The sequence below is a fragment of the Triturus cristatus genome, chromosome 7 (assembly GCF_964204655.1).
Source record: "Triturus cristatus chromosome 7, aTriCri1.1, whole genome shotgun sequence".
Classification (NCBI taxonomy): Eukaryota; Metazoa; Chordata; class Amphibia; order Caudata; family Salamandridae; genus Triturus; species Triturus cristatus.
The window spans coordinates 1,705,370,389-1,705,388,475 of NC_140590.1; the positions used below are offsets into that span (position 1 = coordinate 1,705,370,389).

The window sequence follows — 18,087 nt, forward strand, 5'->3', positions numbered from 1 at the left end:
ACTTAATTGGCAGCATCAGCTCTAGTGACAGTCCACCACATGGTGGGGCTGTCTTCTTTTAATTTTGAGATGAGGATAATTAGGTCAATACATTGAAAATTAATAATACTAGCCTCTCATGCCAATATTATAGCTGTGTGTGTCCTGAAATAGTCTGAATTGTCACTCTTGTAGGAGTGTGATGGTTAGGTGTTATGTTGGTACTGCCATTGGCAGCACTGGCAGGGTGTGGGTGGTGCATGCTGCAGTGGCCTTCCGAGAAGGATTCTGGCTCTTCATTTTTTACAAATTAAGCACTGCTATTACCACTTCCCTTCCTAACTCATCACTGAAATAGGAAAGGGTGGAGTGAAAGAGTAAGAGACTGAGACCTGGAACCAGCAACAAGAGCAGGTTTGACATTTTAGTTTCCTGTTTTAATTGTGTGTCTACGCAAGGTCAGTGATCAGAACCTAGAACAGGATTTTCACAGTCAAATGAGGGAAGTAAAAAATATATCTTGAATGCATGTATACAGTGAGAATGTGTGTGAGTGCATGTGTGTGGGGTGGGAGTTTTGTGTGTTCCTGAGAGAAAGAGAGCATATGTAAGTGTGAGCATGTGTGCCTTTGCATGTGAGTGTGTGTGTTCGTGAAAGTGAGAGAGTGAGTGACATAGAAAGAGTGGCTGAGAATCAGTTAGTGACTGAGTGAGTAATAATTGGTGAGTGAGAGTAAGAGTGAAGGCAAGTGCTTGAGAATGAATATGAATGAGTGTGAGGAAGTAAGAGTGAGGGAGTCTGTGGGAGTGAGTGACAATGAGTTAATGTAGCTGTGAGTGAGGATGAGTGTCAGAGTGAGTGAGAATGTGTGACAATGAGTGAGAATGACTGAGTGTGAGTAAAAGTATTACAAGTGAGGGGAAAGTATGAATGAGTGAAAGTGTGATTGAGTGTGTGTAAAAGAGTGAGAATAGGGTGTTGGAGTAAGTGAGAATAGGTTAGACTGAGCAAGAATGATGGAGTGAGAGTAAGACTGAGTTCAAGTAAGAGTGGGAGAGTAGGAGTAACAGTGAGTGCACGTCAGTGTGAGTGAGTGTGATTGACAATGAGGAAATAACAGTAAAACTGTGAGTGCAAAATAGTGTGTGAGAGTAAATGACTGTGAGTGAGAATAAATATAAAGAGTGAGTGAGTGATAATGATTGAGAGTGTGTCAAAGTGGATATAAGTAAGAATTAGTGAGAAAGTGATATTATGCTGCTGAGTCTGCCTGTGGGCCCAGCGGCACCTATGGCAAAATCCTGGTGCTGGCATACTTGAGGGAATTCTTAGTATAATGGACACTTGTGACCGAATACTGGCCCTTACCCACGAGGGGTAATACTTGGCACATGGAACAACCATGAGAAAATGCTGACATTGGTATACTGGAGATAATTATTTACATATATGGCAACCATGGCAAAATGCTAATGCTTGCACATTTGAGGTAATTCCTGGCATATAAGGGAAGACACACATGACAAAATGCTGAATGTGACATACTAGAGGTAAATATTGACATAGGGGTCACACATGATTTATGGATGGCATCAATGACAAGATTCTGGCACTGGCACATTGAGTGTAACTGTTAACATAAGGGGAATCCATGGCATATGGAGGACAACCATGACAAAATGCTGGTACCAGTACAATGGATGCATTTTTGACATATGGTGGCATCCATTTCACATTTTTAAAAAAATGGGGTCTACTCATATGGCAAGTGTCAGGTTTGATTGACTTGCCACACCATGAAAAGACTTTTTTTTGCAAATTTATGAGAACATTCAGGGAGGAGCCCCCACCACCAAACTTCCCTACAAGAATTGTGACTCACTGACAGTTTGGGACAAATATCACATGCTACCACTTTCAAAGATCACCACTTGCGACTGTTTCAATCCTATTTATTCCTTCTTTAAGGCAGGCATGTTCAGTTTTGGCCAGATACTAGGCAGATTTCTAAGTATTGGCCATGTATATTATTTCCATTTACTTTGATATGGATTTAACCCTTTGGCCTGCCACAGTGCACCCTATCCTAAGATATTATTAAAACTCACTGCAAACTGAGACATCTCTAGGCTTAGGGTGGCACTGTTTGAGTCAGTTTTAGCGTATGTAACTTTATGGTAAACAATGGAGGGCATCCGCATAGATCCAGGTGGTCCTAGATCTGTGCCAGATTTTCAGGCTATCCACATGAAATTATTCTGTATACATTGCATCTAAACAAACCTCATGTACACAGTATGCAGTTATCTTTAACCCCTTCGCTGCCAGGCCCTTTCCCCCTCCTGTGCCACGCCTTTTTTGGCTATTTGGGGTAGTGCACGCTGAGCCCCTGTAACTTTTTGACCACATAAGGTATCCACGTCAAATTTGCGTCCTGTTCTTCCAACATAATGGGGACTCTAAAGGCACTCAGGGTTTGTGGATTCCCCTGGAGGGGTCACAGAAATGACCCAAAATACAGCAAAATTTTGGTTATTTTGGGAAAAAGAGGAAAAACGGGCTGCAAATGAAAGCATCTGGGTTTTTCCCTGAAAATGTTATTCAAAAAGGGTTTGTGGGGCTCAAATCACCATTTTCCCAGCTTTTAGGGGATACCAGACTTCTGTCAGAAACCCAACATGTTTTACACAGTTTTGGCATTTTTCTGGGACATAGCCTATTTTTGCTATTTTTTGTGCTTTCGACCTCCTTCCAGTTAATGGTAGAAATGGGTACAAAAGCAATAATGGATCCTGGAAAGCTATACATTATATAGAAGTAGATAAAGTTCTGAATTCAGCAAGGGGTCATTTGTGTAGATCCATCAAGGTTTCTTTATGGAAACTAACAGTTAAATATAGGATAAATTGAAAATTAGTTGAAAAAAACAGCCTTTTCTGTCAACGTTTTCACCTGTAACTTCTTCTAATTATGACAGCTCTTTGAAAGCAATATACCGTTACATCCGCTGGACATTACTGGTTGTGGGGATATATAGGACTTGTAGGTTCACCAAGAACCCGACAAACCCAGAGCCAAAAACTGAGCAGCAACTTGCAATGGTTTTTTATTGTGTACCCGGTATTTAGTAATTATTCTGTCAAAATGTGTACACGGAAAAATCGGTATGAAAGACACCTATATATTTCTGAAATGGGAACAAAATATAGAGTTTAGAAACAGTAGATATTTGCACATTTCCGAAATTGGGAATACTCATACTAGCATGAGAATTATCAGTCATTTTTTAAAATGACTTCTTTTTTACACAATGTCTTTCATTTGGAAGGCAGAAATGCATCGAAAGTCAATAGGTAATAACAGTTCCTTTACAAATATGAATTACCCTAGGTCTCCTGATAAAAATGGTACCTCACTTGTATGGGCAGGCATAGTGCCCACGTCAGGAAATGGCTCAAAACCCAACGTGAACACACCACATTTTCACAATGCAAAATTACCCTTTTTTTAGCAAAGTGCCTAGCTGTAGTTTTTTAACCCTAGCTCTGCCGGCACCTAGGGAAACCTAGCAAACGTATACATTTTTGAAAACTAGACACCCAGGGGAATCCAGGATGGGGTTACTTGACTGCCTCTCACTAGGTTCTATTACCCAGAATCCCTTGCAAACCTAAACTTTTGTAAAAAGAAAACCATTTTCCTCAAATTTCTGTGGTGTAAAGTTCTGGAATTTGTGTGGATCAACAAATTTCCACCAACCCCGCGTTCCCCAAATTCTTCCGAGAAAAATGGTACCTCACTTGTGTGGGTCGGCTTAGTGCCCACGACAGGAAACGGCGCAAAACGTAACGTAGACACACCTCAATTTCGCAGTGAAAAATGACCCTTTTTTGGCAAAGTGCCTAGCTGTAGTTTTTGAACCATAGCTCTGCCGGCACCTAGGGAAAACAAGCAAACCTATACATTTTTGAAAACTAGACACCCAGGGGAATCCAGGATGGGGTGACTTGACTGCCTCCCACCAGGTTCTGTTACCCAGAATCCCTTGCAAACCTAAAAAATTGTGAAAACCCCCCACATTTTCCCCACATTTCTGTGGAGGAAAGTTCTGGAATCTGCGTGGATCCACAAATTTCCACCCACCCCGCGTTCCCCAAAGTATTCTGAGAAAAATGGTACCTCACTTGTGTGGGTCGGCCTAGTGCCCGTGACAGGAAACGGCACAAAACGCATCGTGGACACACCTCAATTTCGCAGCGAAAAATGAAAATGAATTTGACAAAATGCCTAGCTGTAGTTTTTGAACCCTAGCTCTGCCGGCACCTAGGGAAACCTACCAAACCCAAACCTTTCTGAAAACTAAACACCCGGGGGATTCCAGGGAGGTATGGCGTGTGTGGATCCCCCAACGTTTCCTTACCCAGAATGCCCTGCAAACCTCAAAGTTAGCTGAAAAAATCACCTTTTTCACACATTTTTGTGTGGGAAAGTTGTGGCATCACCGGGCTGACACAAATTTACTACCACCCAGCGTTCCCCCGGGTCTCCTGATAAAAACGGTGCCTCACTCGTGTGGGAGGCCCAAGTACCCACGCCAGGCAAAGGCCCACAACGTAGTGAGGCGACATGAAAATTGCCTATCTCAAAACGACATGGTTTTGCAAGGGGGGTCACTTGGTTTTTTGGCCCTGTGCTCGGCGGCCATCTAGGGAAACCTACCAAACCCACACATTTCTGAAAACTAGACACCCGGAGGATTCCAGGGAGGTATGGCTTGCGTGGATCCCCCAACGTTTCCTTACCCAGAATGCCCTGCAAACCTCAAAATTAGCCGAAAAAATCATCTTTTTCACACATTTTTGTGTTGGAAAGTTGTGGTATCACCGGGCTGACACAAATTTCCTACCACCCAGCGTTCCCCCGGGTCTCCCGATAAAAACGGTGCCTCACTCGTGTGGGAGGCCCAAGTACCCGCGACAGGCAAGGGCCCACAACGTATTGAGGCACCATGAAAATTGCCTATCTCAAAACAACCTGGTTTTGCAAGGGGGTTCACTTGGTTTTTTGGCCCGGTGCTCGGCGGCCACCTAGGGAAACCTACCAAACTCACACATTTCTGAAAACTAGACACCCGGGGGATTCCAGAATCTGGTGAGAGCCAGTCAAGTCACCTCATCCTGGATTCTCCTTGGTGTCCAGTTTTCAAAAATGTACAGGTTTGCTAGGTTTCCCTACGTGCCAACTGCGCTAGGGCCCAAAATCCACAGGTAGGCACATTGCTAAAAAAAAGTCTGAGCCCAGTGGGCTTTCTGCCGCCCTGGGGGAGAATCGGGGAAGGTGGTTTCATCCCGATATGCCCCTAAAAGGGGAGAAAGACTGTGGCTTTTTTTGTGGGAGTGGGGGCATTGGTATGACCATTTTGGGCAGCCCCCACCACCATGCATAAAAAAAGCCTGCGTACTCGCTGGCACCTAGTGGGCTTTTTGCCCCCCCAGGGGGCAGATCAGGGGCCACTGCCACCATCTGCCCTCCCGGGGGGGCAGAAAGACTGGAATTTATCTGGGGGTGGGGTGGGGTATTGTCATGCCCATTTTGGGGAGCCCCTACCCCTACACTAATAAAACAAAAACATCCATGGTTTCTAGTGGGCTTTCTGAATCCCCCAGGGGGGCCAGATTGGGGGCTACAGCTCCCATCTGCCGCCTGGGGGGCAGAAAGACTGTCATTTTTGTGATGGGGGAGGGTGGGGGCATTTGCATGCAAAACAAATCCCTGGTGGATAGTGGGCTTCTGCCCCTCTGGGGGGGCAGAAAGGCTGTAATGGTGGCAGGGGCTGGGGGCATTTGGGTGCCCATTTTAGGCAGCCCCCACCCTAAAATAAAATGCGCAAAAAAATCCCTCACGTCAAGTGGGCTTTCTGCCATCCCCCGGGAGCAGATTGGGTACTATTGTCCCCATATGCCCCCCAGGGGGGGCAAAAAGGCTGTAATGGTGGTGCGGGGTTGGCGGCATTGGCATGCCCATTTTGGGCAGCCCCCACCCTAAAACAAATTGTACAAAATAAAATCCCTGGCATTTAGTGGGTTTTCTGCCCCCCGGGGGGGGCAGATTGGGGGCTACTGACCCATCTGCCCCCCAGAGGGGGCAAAACGGCTGTAATGGTGGCGGGGGGTGGGCAGCCACCACCCTAAATAAAATCCACCACCCTAAATAAAATTGCGCAAAAAAAATCCCTGGCGTCAAGTGGGCTTTCCGCCCCTCCCCGAAGGGGAAGATTAGGGGCCAATGCCCCATCTGCCCCCTGGGGGGTAGAAAGGCTGTAATGATGGCGGGTGGGTGGGGGCATTGGCGCGCTCATTTCGGGCAGCCCCCACTCTAAAAAAAAAACTAAAAACAAATCCCTGGTGTTTAGTGGGCTTTCTGCCCCCCCGAAGGGGCAGATTTGGGCCAATGCCCCATCTGCCCCCCAGGGGGGCAGAAAGACTGTAATAATTGGGGGGTTGGGGTCATGGGCATGCCCGTTTTGGGCAGCCCCCACCCTTATTTATAGTTTCTAAAAAAAGTCCCTAGTGTCTAGTGGGCTTTCCGCCCACTAAAGGAGCAGATTAGTGGCCAATGCCCCATCTGCCCCCCAGGGGGGGCAGAAAGGCTGTAATGGTGGCAGGTGGGTGGGGGCATTGGAGTGCCCATTTCGGGCACCCCCCACCCTAAAAAAAAACTAAAAACAAATCCCTGGTGTTTAGTGTGCTTTCTGCCCCCCCGAAGGGGCAGATTAGGGGCCACTGCCCCATCTGCCCCCCAGGGGGGGGCAGAAAGACTGTAATAATTGGGGGGGTGGAGTGGGGGCATGGGCTGAGATAGCCCCCTGAGCACGTAGAAAGTGAAACTGAAATGAGCCTCTTGGCTCATTTCAGTTTCGGTTTCACTGTAATGACGTTGGCGCGACGTGCGCGCCGATCGTCATTACAGTGATAGCAGGGTGGGGGGGCTCGGGAGCTGGGGAAGCTCTTCCCCAGCTCCCAAGGCTATTTTGCTTTAAAGGAAATTTCGCAGGGGATGCCTCATGACGAGCTGGACTCGTCATGGGCACACGAGAACTGTGTGCCATGACGAGTCCAGCTCGTCATGGGCATTCAAGGGACTAAAGTGTGGCATGGATCCGTCCATCTAGTACCTACATTGGTCACCCCACTGTTAATAGTTCTTCATTTACTCCAACAATTAAAAAATGCCATCTGATCACAAGTAGACATTTCTGAACTCTACCAGCACTTCCGCTTTTATTTACTTGGCTTCCACGGTTCTGGCAACCAAGGGTTCTTTGGGGGGCCAAGGCACCATGCTAAGGTTCACCCTCTCCGTTCCATCACCTGCTTCTCATCAGACTTTCGCCGCAACACTCATGGAGCCGAAGCACATAATTCTCGTATTTTTCGGGGTGTCACGTGGACCCAGGATTTCATATTTACTCCCCGGTCACCGCTATCATTAATTATCAGTTATTTGCGTCCTAACAAAGTAATGCGACAAAAGCCTTAGCTTCCGAAGATTTACCGGTGTGCCCAGCCACATTCACTGCCTCCAATAAATCTACCCTTTACATAAAAAGTTAATTAAAGAGAGATTAGGAGGGAGCCAATAAACACAGATGCCCACTAGAATTGTCTCTTTTCTCCCAGATATTAGGTGGAGTGCGCTTAACTGGTGTGGGTTTTTTATAGCTCCCCAAAGCCCGTTTCCATATGGACGGTGCGGAGACATGAGCAAAAATCTACATAAAAATGGATTTGCTGCTCGAGTGAAGTAAATTCCACCATTTGCATGTCTGTCAAGATTTTATCTCACCTGGGTATTACAGACTTTTCAAGGGCATATTTTTCAACATAACATAAAGAAAATTCTTAGTGAGGTACAGGCACCGCTATAGGAGAAAATCTAAGACCTTTGGGCTAATGAATAGAAATCTACTGCTGATTCATGAGGGGCGAATCCATTCCAGATTTTCAGAGAAACAGCCTGAGATTAATTGAAATACAATGAATGACAATGAGAATCCTGTAGGTTGGCAGAGGTTACAGTGTAATCTGGCACTGATGTGAGTTTATAGACGCTGGTCTGATATACCAGAGTCAAATCAGAGAGCCTTCTCCACATCAAGGTTAACAAGCACAAGCACGTGCGCCTCGCGCGGCACCAGGGGGAGGGGGAGAGAGGGGGGGGCCTGCGCGATTCACTTGCGGGAGCGAGCGACTGGTACCGCGATAATTGATAACATATGGCACCAGCCACTTGCTCCCGCAAGTGAATCTCTAGACGTGCACGAGTTGCCATTGAAGGCAATGGAACGCGTGCACGTTTTTGGCTGAAAAGCCGAAGCGATCGCTAAAGGTCTTTTTGCCTATTCAGCGCATGCGCGCTGCATAGGCGAGACCTAATGAATGTGGCAGGAGGAAGTGAGGTGCAACCTTGGTTTAAATAATTCACTGCCATGACTGACAAGCCTTCAGGTATACACCAAATCCAGGATATGTCCATGTTAAATAAAACAACAGTGACTGTGGTTGTTCTAGTGCCCACCCTGGATGCTACCAGAAACTCTGACTGAGGTCTCACTTGTGACCTCTGAGTTTATCTCCAGCAGCATGTGCAAGGATTTTGTGAGACTTCTAGGAACTCCATCCGGCACAGTTTTTCCCTTTTATTTGCAAAATCCAATCTTTGAACTTCATAACCACTGAAGGTGCTGGGGATTAACTTGCATCAACGGAACAAATATTCCATTCTCAACAGCCTGAATTCGGGGACCAATTCTGCCATCTCGATCTTTGCACGGGATTACTTCACGACAACTTGTTTGTTTACTGCTCTGCGAATCCCAACATCATTTAACTGTTATAAGAGCCGCTGTGTATTTCATCGAAGAAGGTCTTGTAGCAGGTTGTGGCCCCTTTGATGGCACCACAGACAGGATTCGATGTGTTGCTTTTTCATTCAGACACAACCACATGCTCTGAGCAAGCTCGGGCTATCATTTGGGATAGAATCATCCATCACGAGGAACTGGAGCGGAGGCTTCGGATAGAGTTGCTGCATAAGCAGGATTGGCCGAAAATGCAGTTTGTGTCTGGATTATTTTAAAGATCTTCATGTCTTCCAGGGAAGGATACAAGGGCATGCTCGAAAATGCTACCTGGCTCTGAGAGTTAGCTGGGTGAGAGAAGGGTGAGAGCTCAAACAGGTGCTCTGCAATTTTTCCAGCACCATTGACATGTGACATTAGAATGCAAATAGATTGGGTTGTAGCATCATCTGCTATTTCTAGATCTTTTAAATAGCAGAAATGAGATATGTAGCAATATAGAACAAGCATTTACAATGCAATTGGTCTCGCATTTGCGAGTTTGAGATATTGGCATTATAAATGGCAATGCCTTTTTTTAATATGTTTTGAAAACCTGCAAGGGGTGCATAAGCATGTATGTTGCTTACGAGAAGCAGTGCTGGCAGTAACTGCACCTCTTCTGGTAAGCAAGGACTATGTGTACAAAGGTCGTGTTTAAGCACCGCTTGCAGGTCTTGCACATAAAAGGCACTGTCAGGTTTCCCACCTAGAACAACGCGATCAGATGAATTAGAGAAGCACTCCTGGAAGAGCTTAATGATAGCTTGGGTGTTCTAAAAACTGGTACAGAGCTAGAATATCCATGTGTAAATATTGATATACATAAATATCGAGGTAAAAATATCGTGGGTCAGAAATGTCGATGGAAAAAATATTGTGGACACGAATATTGATTGTTAGGTAAGTAATATCGATTGCAAAAATATTGAAGTGTTAAATATCGTTTACAAAAATATAGTTGTTAAAATATCAATTTAGTATTAATGTTATGTATTTTAGTATTTTGTATGAGAATTGTTTGTATTCGTATTATATGTGTTAAAACTTTAATAGTAAAATATTTCTTTTTTTAATGCAATTTTGCGTTTTTAGTTCCGTTGCGGGTTGTGGGTTTATAGGGGAATAGGGTGGGAAGTAATTTAATCATATGACATTTATTCGATAATTTATATTCATTCATAATTGTATAATTGTGATGTTATTGAGTGAAATGTGTACATTAATAATTAATAATTGTTTGATAATTAGTTGTTAATTAATTTAAAATAATTAATTATTAATTACTTATGGTAATTGTTTAATTCATTTTAGATGTGTGTTGTGGTGTTTATAGGTGTAAATGGTGAGAAGGGTGGGAAGTAATTTATTTTTTATTGATGAATTATTAATTATTTGTTAATTAATTTGTATTAATTAATTAGTAATTAGTAATTGTAATTGTGTAATTAATTTTAGGTGTGTGTTGTGGATGTTATAGTGTTAAACAATGTGTAATTAATTAATGTGTATTATCTTTTATAATAATATATTTAAATTTCAATATTATTTATGTTAATAATGGAAATTAAATTTAATAAAAATCTTGATGTTTTTCTTTTTTCATTGGTGAGGTATCCAGCTCTTTCCCTACTGTTGCACTCACTGGAGTGGGAATAGTAATTTTTACCCCTCTGCTATCCCACACTTTCCCTACTGTTGCACTCACTGGAGTGTGAATAGTCATTTTTACCCCTCCGCTATCCAACACTTTCCCTACTGTTGCACTTACTGGAGTGGGAATAGTAATTTATACCCCTCCACTATCCAATATTTTCCCTGCTATTGATATTATTTAATATATTTTGTTTGTTATCTATATTTTTTAAGTCGATATATTTTTTACATCTATATTTTTTACTTCCATATTTTTGATTCAATATTATTGTACTTACCTGTTTAAGTATAGGGAATTGATATTTTTGTTTTCAATATTTTACATCGATATTTTTGTAAACTATAATTTTTAATTCGATATTTAAACATGGAACACTAAAAAGTAAATGGACGTTGATTTTAATAGACTTAGTACAAAAATAAAAATACATTGCTAACCTTTGAGAAGAAGTAGTGGTGGTTAAAAAAATAATAACGGGGCTACTTGCAAAGTATGCCAAATTAGGAATGACCTAAATAGAGCCTAATGCTTAACAAACAGTATCCAATGCAGGAGACATTTAAGTTTGAGGTCTTCTAAGTAAATGATATGCAAAAACAAGGCTAATGAAGCTTAAACCAGTGTCGCTTAACATTACACAATAGCCTCAACGTCTCCAACCCGATGCAACGTTACCAATGTGGGCTGGACCAGTGACAAATAAACAAAAAACGAGTTAAAGTAACAGCTCAGTACGTCTCTGAGCTCCTTGATTTTCTCACCCTTCACACCAATAATTTCACATGCGAGATTCTGCTGAATCAATAGCCTTAGTTCACAATCCAAGTCGCTTCATTTGAAGTGTTGGTACTGCAGATTAAATAAAGACTATTAGAAAGTTAGTTGGTAAAAAAAAGGTAAAACTCCCCATCAATATACAGCTCATTTCATACACAACTGCAAAACAAAAACTGACAGGTAACACTTTTATTAATGCAACCTAAGGCATTATGGCAGTTTACACATGTACGATATTTAAAACCTACCTCTTCCAAGGTGAAAATATTTTTTTCTTAGTATTTCTCCAATTGTTTGTATGTCCGCACTGATGCTCAATATGCTGAAAATGGAAAGCATCATTAAGCAGGACAGAAAAAAGTAAGTTTGCAGCAAGCAGCTTTTTCACGTGTCACAACCAATAATTTATCGCCCATCCGGAAGCCTAGAACATGCACTATTAGCACCTACATGGCTCTATAGTTAGGAATATTTGTGGAAGGGCTAAGATTAAATGGGCAATAAACTAGTGCAGAACTAAAAGGCAGCGATTATTCATTTCCCCTTTACTAAATCAGAATTCCAACCTTACTACCATTGGCACACCTGACAAGTTATATATAACTGGAATATGGAAGTAGCGAACAGAATGTTATGGGGCCCATTAGGATGGTGGGCGGACTTCCGTCCGCCAGCCACCCTAGCGGTGCTGGGACCGGCCGCCAGTGGTGTGGCGGTCCCACACCGGCAATTAGGATGCCACCCCCACCGTGGCATTCTCTATTCCCAGCATTGTGGCGGGCAGTGCTCACAGTGCTGGGAATGCATGTTGTGCATTGTCATGCACAAAGTGACAGGCACCGCGCAGTGCCTGACACCTTGTCCATTACAATCTAGGGGGGTACCATAGGTACCCCCTATGTGCACCCCCCACCCACCCTATGCCCTGGGGGCCCGCAACAGGCCCCCGAAAACAAACTCTGCCTGGCTTTCCATGGCGGGGTCTCCACCATGGAAAGCGCTGCACCGCTGCCCATTCTAATATGGATGGCGGTGTCTAGCAGACACTGCCACCATATCCAGCCCCTTTTCCACCTGGTCGACTGGTCGACCGGCGGAAAACCGGCAGATGGTCTTTCCGCCCGCCGGGGGTCCCCCCTGCCATACTAATATGGCGGAGGGGAAATGGGTGGCGGGCGGAGGAAAATGTTGGGCGATCCACCCGACATCATAATCAGCTCCTAAATCTCGAGCACGAAAATGGAGATCAGTTAAAAAATAGGTAACTAATGGGCTCTGCAAGAACATGACACAAGACAAACAAACATGAGTCGTGAAAGTGTACCAGACTTAGAATTTGTCAGAAAAGATATTGGGAGGGAGAGGAAGGTGGGCCACAAACACAGAGGTGCCGATTCCAATCCGGGTCGGAAAGCACTCCGACCGAGCCGTATCCGGAGTGTTTTCCTACCGAGCCGGAGTCCTGCAGTCCGACCGAGCAAGTACGATGCGACCGTATGCTGCCGGACTCGGTTCGGTCGGACTCCCATAGAAGTCAATGTGAGCCGGTCGTACGACGCGTACATGGGCTCCCATTGATTGAATGGGTACGTCACGGACAAGAGCGCCCCCTACAGTGGGTGCGCGTTGGTGCCATCCCCACCATACATGCCTGTGTTGGGGAGACCCATGGGTCTCCCCCTGTGTCCCAGTCGTAGGGCTGCGGGTGACAGGGGGTCCGACGCGGACCCTCAAAGGCAACCACCCAGACGATTTGTGAGCCGGACACTCCGGCTCGTACAGGCTGTCCAACGCGTGCATCGTACTGGCTCGGTCGTGAATCGCATCAATTGCACGCCACGGTTAGCTTACGACCGAGACGTACGGAGCAGTTCGGACCCGGAAACGACTCGGTCGGTGAATTTCATGTAGCTCGCATCGTACTTGCTCGCTCGTACATCTGTATGAGTCGGCCGGAAAACACGAGTATGGCTTATAGTTTTTCCGGCCGGATCACGTTCGGTGCCCTCCCGACCCTGATCAGAATCAGCCCCAGAACAAGAAAATATAGAAATAATGTGATGTAAGATGCAGCAAAATACAATACCTCAAACTGTGCTCCTTTTACTGAAATTAGTGGATCTTCGGTGGGAAACTTACGCGATAAAAGTTCAGTGACAATATATAGACTTATGAGAGAAATAGACAAAATCGATAAAAAAAACAATAACATTTTTATATGGGGTTAAAATTTAATAATAAAATCAGGTAATAATAAAACACATTTCTCTTGCTAATCGGGCAGTGAATCATAAACTGTGGGAGGTACCGCTCGGTGACATCACTGTCTGGGACTGAAACCCTGGCATTGGTCATTGGCGGTCGTGGATGTTGGTATTGGGTATGGGTTTTCAGAAGTTGTCAGGTATAGTGCCCCTTCACAAGATGTACATGTAAGAGCAAAACCCAACGACAACTGAAGAATCGGTTTGATGACCTCGCATATGACCTGCGCATTGCTTACGCTCCAACGAGGTCAGCAAGCACAAGTTCTACGCCCATGTATGATCGGTTACAGGTTAAGTTGCTGAGGGTAATGGTAATTAATCTGAGGTACACTCGAGTATGCAGTCTGCTTGCAGTGCAGCGCACGACTATCGGCAACAGAAAGGACTAGTTGTAATGCTGGTAGTTTTTCAGTAACCTTACCACAGCTAACTGTACCACCCTTAAATAATGTTTTACATTACAAAAGAGTGCTCACCTTAGTTCCGAGTACAATTAACGATAATGGATCTTTCTATGAGCGGTATGAACAACAGATATTCTATCGCCCTCAGGTTCAAGGATATCTACCATGTTTGAGAAATTAGATTCATGCAACTCATTTCTATGCTAACTAGCCACGTTTCCAACAGTAGGTATGCCCTAAACAGGTAATTACTAAGTACTCACGTCTGTCCTTAGTGCTTTCATGTTTTTGCCTCCTTTTCCAATTACTGCCCTCGCATTCTTATCAACAACAAAAGTCAAACAAAACAAGGAGGAAAACATTGAATAAAAGGAGCATCATCCAGCCTCAGATACCGACAATGTATTACTCAAGCACAAGTAAAGAAACACGCCTTTGTGAGTTTGCTAAAGTCTACTTCAGCATTCGGATTAGGGCAATTTTGTGTTCAACTTTTTCCTCTTTCATTGCCCTGCCAAAACATTTCCAACAAAAATGTTATCTTCTGTTTTACCTCACGCATTCACTTTGGCCCACACGCTCTCAACACAGACTGAAGAAGAGAGGAAATTTGACTCATCCTACGTGTTCGTAGGCCATTGGCTAGCTCGAGTGCTAGTCAACTTTTGGGCATTCTTGTTTAGACCCTCCCTTGTTTTCCAAGCCTCTTTCTGTCACCACCTCCTGTCCCTGCTGTGCAAGTTATACAGTACAAGGCGGCCCAGGCTGGTTATTTCTTTCAATCCTCAAGACTATAACATTACTATAAAAGGTCTAAAAAAAAGATAAATATAATTGCGCTGAAGTTAAGAACCAACCGATTGGTGTGAGTTTTTAAACTATGTCTCAGAAGCGATCATGTGAATTAAGTTGACGGAGCACAAGGGCGGCGGTTTCCTTATTTTTTTTTCCAGTAGGAAAGTAACTCGTAGTCATGACGCTTTATGTTGCTGTGGAGCCCCAGTATATATGTGACACTTTTCAACAAGCATGATCTCCTTGTTTGAAAGAAAACAGATGCACTTACAAAAACTCTGGCGACATGAGCTTGAAAGTCGTACATTGAAATGATGGCAGAGCTGAGTCCCAGAGCACTTTGACTCTGCTCTGCCATTATTTCAATTTACAGCTTTCAATCCAGTCAGCATTCCTCTGTGTGTATGGTGGGTGGGGGTAGGAGGCCTGCAGAAACATGGGTGGGGCAGGCAAACTAAGACAAGTTAGAGAGCAAGGAGGAGGGGCCATCACATGTTGTACAGTGTGATGGCCAACCAAAATGTTCTCCGAGTGAAATCACCAGAAAGAGAGCTAAGTGGGCAGAGGAGGGACATTTACAGAAATGCACCAATAACAACCCTGCATTTCTGAATGCCACATGAAACAACCAATGGCAATTGGTGGGTGTTCCAAACCCCTCAAAAGAGATGCAACAGGTCAATCGAAGCTCGACCTAAAAACTAGTAATAACTGCACTGAACATAAACGGAGCTCAATTACACAATCACTGGTTGCCTTAAAAATCTAACATAGATCTAATACCTCGAGACCAATGTAGCACATCCCTGAATTAGACCAACACACCTGATAGCCACCATATATAGGTGAAAAACAACATACTTTAAATAGTGTCCAAAATTAAAATCCTGATATAAGATATTTTATGCTGCCTCAATAGTCGAGTATTTCAGTTTGAGTATAAACAGCATCAGAAGACGGAGCAAGGCCAGAATAATCAATATGTCTATCAAACCAAGCATTCACTTCACCTTCACTGACAGTGGAGATGGTAGTCGGGTGAGACGCCAACACTCCTCCTTCTTGCCATGTCAGGACGCCATACTCTGCATCAGATTCAGCACTTCATGGTGGCTGTTGGCTGCCCGTTGCTGGTTGTCGGCTACAATTAGGTGGCACGTGCGGCCTTAAAGTCAGGAAACGATCGGGGTCACGGCTGGAGGCGGTCGGCTGTTGGCTGTGAGGAGCCATAAGGAGCTCCTTTGGATTGTGACTGGAGGCAATTCACTGCTGATTTGTGGCATAGGGAGCCGTGAGGGAGTTGCGCCCCCCTGATTTGATACTTTTGAGGAACAAGCTACGCAGATGGGCATTACCTTTACTCTCTCTCTGCATTCCCGATGATCAGTGGTGCCCAGTCTGCTGAGAAGATTAATTTCATCCTTGCCATGGTCTCCAGGTCTCTCGATGGGGTGTAAATGCAACCACTCTGCTTGCTAGCTTTGCAGGGTTTCGTGGTGCTACCCGGTAGACGGTCGCTGGGTAGGGTGACAGCAGTATCATTTCTTGGTTTTTTTGGGAGGTCGTCAGTTCACTGCAATATTGTGGATAAACAGAGTAGAGTAGCAAAATCCTAGGCTGGGGGTGTGGGTATAAAAATTCGAAGCCATTCTAAGGTCTCTGGCACTATAAATATACCCACTTTGATGCATCTGCTCTGACCCAATGGGTTAAAAAACAAGTGGGGCAACCTACAGCATCAGCGAACCATACTGCCTTGGCATGTAAAAACAGAACCCTCCTTTGCAATACTGAAGAGCAAAAAGAAGACAAAAGCATCTGTGAGGACCGGCATTACCAGGAGGGGGCTTCAGAGACAGTAGCTATGAGCTGCATTCAGACCGCCATTAGTCCACAAGCTGGTTCAGTTTTACCCAGTCAGGCCTTAGCGCAAAACTCAGTAGAGGTTAATCTGGAACCGGAGGTTACTCTTCCAAAAGTTAGAGAAGTCCTGGAATATTGTCTATTTATGAAGGCCAAACTGGGTTTGTGGCCAGGCGCGTGCTCCAAGGCTGATATGTATGAGAAGCCACTACTCCCACAACCATCCTCTGCTCTTTCCCCTAGGGGCAATTTGGTAATATTTCAATCATTGGTGTCCCCAACTAAGTCAGCAACAGCCCTTCATTCATCAGATACTGGGCAGGATGACTTAGGATGCGGAAAGACGCAAAAGGACCTAGGGTAATGAGACACTTCAGGGGATCTCGCACCCACTATGCAATGGTGCGCTAAGACTATGTTAAATCTAATCCTGGAGGAAATAAGGGGCCTGAAAGCCTCACAAACTACCGAAATTGCAGTTTTACATGTACGACTCTCTAAGATCGAGGTTACCGTTGCCCAGATCCCAGAGAGGTTAAAAGAAGTGTAAGTAAGGATCTCTCAGCTGAAGGATTAGATATCTATTTTGCAGGAAAAGGCTGTCACCTTTCAGAAACAGAAATCTTCAATTGAGTACAAGTTGGAGGAACTGGAAAATCATTCTTGACACACTAATTTATGAATTGTTGGGGTTCAGGAGGACTCAAGGGACATCAAATGCTCCAGTGGGCGAACACTTTCATCAAAACATATGTTCTCCCTGAATACTCTGGAGACCTTACACTCAGAAGTGCCCATCAAGTACCAGCCCTGAAATCCGAATACTCGTGAATTGCGGAGACTAGTGGGTGAAGGAGCAAGTATTATCTAATGCTGTCAAGCAGAAACAGTTGAGTCCACCAAATCCCTCTCTGCCATGTATTCTCTGGCGTATCAGTCGCAGAGGAAAGAATCTGTAAAGATGCTTCACCTTTTTAAATCACAGGGGGCCCAGGCAATGATCGAGAAGCAGTCGAAACTGGAGGTGATAGTAAAAGGGCGATTTCATGTGTCCTGTGATGTCTCTGAAGCTCAGGAAGTATTGCAGCAAATATCGAACGAGCCTTAGCTTAATATTGCACGATCAGATATTAGACTCCTTGCTATTCTGACTTTCTAGGGCCGAAGATTTTTATCATACAACGTTGTCTGTTTTTTTTTATAGCCACCGAATACTGGCTTTCAGGCCTGGGGCCTTGTTTATTATGTCTTTAAGACCCAGAAGTCACTATTTAAATGTCAAATGAGTCTTAGCTAAACAGTGTACGACCAGAGTTTGGATATTTTGTGGTTTTCGGGGCCGCTTGATCTTGGCACAAGGTCAGGGTGCCAGTTTTTTGGGGGTGGGGAAGCATGTTAGGTGTGATTATGATGGCTCACCACTCACCATGGCTTTTGGGGGGTGA

General features: G+C 44.5%; 1 pseudogene; it reads right to left on the minus strand.

The window, feature by feature from the left end:
* Nucleotides 1–8,589: 8,589 nt before the first annotated feature.
* LOC146812820 (syntenin-1 pseudogene) lies at nucleotides 8,590–9,155 on the minus strand (annotated as a pseudogene).
* Nucleotides 9,156–18,087: the final 8,932 nt, after the last annotated feature.